This window comes from Myxocyprinus asiaticus, chromosome 9 (genome assembly GCF_019703515.2).
Source record: "Myxocyprinus asiaticus isolate MX2 ecotype Aquarium Trade chromosome 9, UBuf_Myxa_2, whole genome shotgun sequence".
NCBI classification, from domain to species: Eukaryota; Metazoa; Chordata; class Actinopteri; order Cypriniformes; family Catostomidae; genus Myxocyprinus; species Myxocyprinus asiaticus.
Window position 1 is genome coordinate 37,827,706 of NC_059352.1, and position 4,921 is coordinate 37,832,626.

The window sequence follows — 4,921 nt, forward strand, 5'->3', positions numbered from 1 at the left end:
TAATGTTTGAGAAAATTTTGGGTCCACAGCTCGTCTTTGATCTCACTGAAAGCCCTTCCACACTCCTGAGACCAATTCCATTTCACTTACTCTTGTAGCAAGGCATTCAAAGGATGGAGGATTTTTGCCAGGTTTGGCACGAATCTTGCATAATAATTTATGAGTCCTAAGAAGGACCAAAGCTGGCTTACATTGCCTGGAGCCGAAGCCTCCACTATGGCATGCAGTTTTTCAGGGACTTGTAAAGCCCTGACACAATGGTATGCCCCAAATGCACAAGATAACTTTTGAAAAACAAATTTTTTTCTTGCTTCACATTAAGGCCAAAGTTCTCTAGCTGAATTAATACAGCATCCAGATTTCTCAAATGATGGGCATCGTCCTTTGCAGTGACAAGGATATCATCCAAGAAACAATGCACATTTGGCAGCATTTGGTGTACCTGGTCCATTACTCTTAGGAATATGGAAGGTGCCGAAGTTATTTCAAAGGGTTCTATTGTAGCAGAACATACTCTTGCGAGAGGTGACTTTGAGGTATGTATTTGTAGGAGTCCTTGCTGACTGGCACCTGTAGGTAAACATGTGAGAGATCTAACTTGGTAAATCGCAGTCCACCAGCAATCGAGGCAAAAAGATCCTCGATTCGAGGTAGCAGATAATGTTCCACACAGAGTGCTGGATTTACTGTCCACCTTATGTTGAAGGCCATATGGAATGGCATGTGCCAGGAAGAGTTTAGGCTGCTGTCTTGGTTTCAAATTGAGAGCGGCTTCAAAGCCGTTGAATGTTCTTAAGTCTTCACTGGACACATTGGCATGTCTTTGTTTCAAGAGTCTCAACATTTGCCTGGTCCACTGCTTTCAATGTTTTGCCAGTTGAGTTTTATTCTGCGTGGCCATTCACATCCAAAAAGGGGGGCTGCATTACCCTTCACCAAATGCAGGTGTATTCATACTCTTTGTTTGTTAATCTGAACTCATGAAATCACTTGGACTGTGTACAGTATGTCTTAGGGACAATGGTAGTGTGGTGCAGTCTAATATGGCTAAGCTTGGCTTTGTACAGTTCATCTGGTATGAATGAACCAGTATCTACTTCCATACCTACTGGGAGCCCTTCAAATTTAGGCCATACTTTTATCACTGATGACAATAAGCTAATCGTGTTTTGCATCACAATCACCCATGCAGTGTCATCATGTACTCATTAGTTTCTGTACAGACATCCACTTTATGAATTTGAATTTCACTGCTTCTTATACTAACATTGGCTTTCATTGTGATTTGACTTTCCACATCTGGCTGATGCAGATGAAAGGGACATTACTTTCACTTTCGGTGAATTACTGAGGTACTGTGATTCCCTGGACACAGCTTCCATAGACACTGATATGTCTACAGCCTTCTGGTAAATGAGGGGTGTCTCTGTTAACAGCTTTCTTTGGATGGATTTGCTGTTCAAGCCACACACAAATCTGTCCCACAACGCATCGTGAAGATTATCGCCAAACTCAGTGTTCCGATAACTTATTTAACACAGCCACATTTTAAGCCACACTTTCTTCTTCTGCTTGATTGCATTTGTGGAATTTTTATTTTTCCGCAATTATAATGGGCTTGGGGGTAAAATGTGCCTGCAACACTTCCACTATCTGCTTGTACTCCATCGCCCTGGGCTTCACTGAAGCAATGAGACTGCATAGTAGCCCATACGTCGATGCCCCATGACATTTAAAAAAACTGCCACTTGTTTATCATCCTCGATGGTATTAGCCCCAACAAAATGTTCAAAACTCTCAACATATGTGGACCATTGCTTTCTTGATTTGTCAAATGTTTGCTGACACCTAACCGTCTGGTTGATCATCAGTTGGTTGAAAAGCAGCAGGTAACTCCATACTCATAGCCAATTTTTGTTATATCTGTATCGATATGCAGTAGCGAACTCACTTGGAGACATAGACTTACTATAACACTTTTTAGTTCTAACTATTTTTATGTTGCAGGTATAATACACAACCTCACACCGTGGCTGGGTACTTTCAAGGCAATCAGTCCACTCTGCGGCCATCTATGGAACACTCCCAACCAGACTGGGCAGCTATTTCAATGGATACCACCTAATGCTCATGCGTATTCTCGAGTTGATTGATGAGCGATGCCTGTATCTTAAAAGATGATTGGCATGTTTACCTGTAAGGCGGGACTTCCTTTCTTATATCCATTGGCCCTTCCAATTTCTCCCATTCATTTTAATTGAAGTGGTCCGTCTCTGCTACATAGTCTCTCTCATAATACTACACTAGTGACTTCTTTATTGAACATTAAACAGTGTACGTCAACAACCACTTATTACACAGCACACTCTAGTGGCATTAAGGTAAAACAAACACAAATAAATCACAACTACAGTGTGTGGAAGCCAGCAGATGAAAACCAGAGGAAGAGGAAAAGAATAGTGGCGAAGGCTAGGGTTGCCAATAAAAGGTTGATGGCAGAACGCACTTCTGGCCTCTGATAGGCCAAGGAACTCAGTGGTAATGACAATCACCATAATGATAACAGACAGAGAAACCTTGAAAGGAATAGGTAAGTTTGCCTTTTCACCAGTGCTTGGTTCTTTTTGGTTCAGGTAGGCCACACTCATTCACAGAGCTGTTGCAGTTACAAGAGATCATGGCAATTACTGAATGCCCAGTGATTAAAAAAACAGGACATCATTGACTTGCTGTTATTTCCTCCATGATCACAAATCTCTCTGCGTTCTTGTTTGACATTGTCTTAGATTTGTGTCTCTAACAAAAACACCACCGGAGTCACAGAGCCGCTTCGCCAACAGTTACAGTTCCCTTTCAAGTCAGTCATTTCAATGCTGCATTGTTTCGACGCAAGATGGCGCCGAGTATGGCTGCTGCGTTGCGAGCTCCGACACAGCACTGTAGTGTTTTGTTTGTTTTGTTTACAATTCTTATGTTTTTTGTACTGGATGTTGTCTGCCTTATTGTCTACGACAGACAAACACTTTTGGACATTGGTTCAGCAATTACACACCGCAAACCGGACTTCAAATTCCTCAATGCCAACTCACTGTTTACAAACACGCCAGCGGAGCCCTTTGTCTGGGCTGCCTGGCCGCGGAAACGCAGAAGGAAAAGGGGAAACAGAGCCGGTGTTCTCATCAGAGTAAGACGCCGTGCAAATCAACCCCTGCTACCCAGTATTCTACTGGCAAATGTTCAGTCTCTGGATAACAAGCTCTACGAGCTGAAAGCGTGGATCTCTTTCCAATGAGAGATGAGGGACTGCAGCATTATCTGCCTAACAGAAACTTGGATGTCTGCTGAGATTCCAGATTCAGCCATTGAACCCGCGGGGTTCTCCGTGCACCGAGCGGACAGAGTGAAAGACCTCTCAGGTAAAAGCAGAGGTGGTTGTGTATGTTTTATGATCAACAAATCCTGGTGTGATCAGAGGAACATACATTCTATCAAGTCTTTCTGCTCTCCTGATCTGGAATTTCTCATGCTTCTGTGTCGACCATTCTGGCTACTGAGGGAATTCACAGCGGTCATTATCATTGCTGTGTACATCCCGCCACAAGTCGACACAGACCGGGCACTCGGAATTATAAGCAATCAGGAAACCACGCACCCTAAGGCCGTGTTCATTGTGACCGGGGACTTTAATATGTGACCGGGGACCAGTTTCAAATCAATCGCACCAAAATACCATCAACATATTAGTTTTAACACACGAGGGGACCGGGTTTTGGACCATTGCTACTCTCCCTTCCGGGATGGCTACAAATCCCTCTCCCGCCCACCATTTGGCAAATCGGACCACTCTTCCATTCTGCTTCTGCCCGCTTACAGGCAGAAACTGAAATAGGAAGCACCCACCCTCAGAACGATCCAGTGCTGGTCGGACCAATCAGACTCTATGCTACAAGACTGTTTTGATCACGCAGACTGGGAGATGTTCCTCTGATGACGACATCGAGCTTTATGCTGATAGCGTAACATGTTTCATCAGAAAGTGTGTAGAGGATGTCGTTCCGACCAGAACAATATGGATTTTTTGAGGGAAATAACACCGCCCTCACGGAGAGAGCTCTCGCGGCCGAAGCTACAGAGGTTAGTTCCCTCTCCGTCTCTGTAGCGGATGTAACCCGATCCTTCCGATGGGTGAATATCCGCAAAGCCGCGGGTCCAGACGGCATTCCGAGCCGCGTCATCAGAGTGTGCGCGAACCAACTGACTGGTGTTTTTACGGACATTTTCAACCTTTCCCTCTCTTTGTCTGTAGTCCCCACATGCTTGAAAACGTTCACCATTGTGCCTGTTCCAAAGCAATCCAAAATAACTTGCTTAAATGACTGGCGTCCTGTTGATCTGACCCCCATCATCAGCAAATGCTTTGAGAGACTAATCAGAGATTACATCTGCTCTGTGCTGCCTTCCTCACTTGACCCATTGCAGTTTGCTTATCACAACAACCACTCCACTGATGATGCCATTGCATCTACAATACACACTGCTCTCTCCCACCTGGAAAAAAGAACACTTATGTGAGAATGCTGTTTGTAGACTACAGCTCAGCATTCACCATAGTGCTCTCCAAGCTAGATGAGAAACTCTGGGCTCTGGGCTTAAACAGCTCGCTGTGCAGCTGGATCCTGGACTTTCTGTCAAGCAGACGCCAGGTGGTTAGAATAGGCAGCAACATCTCGTCATCACTGACCATCAACACTGGAGCCCCGCAGGGCTGCGTTCTCAGCCCACTCCTGTATTCCCTGTACACACATGACTCTGTGGCAACACAGCTCCAATGCCATCATTAAGTTTGCTGATGATACGACGGTGGTAGGTCTGATCACTGACAATGATGAAACAGCCTACAGAGAGGAGGTGCACACTCTGA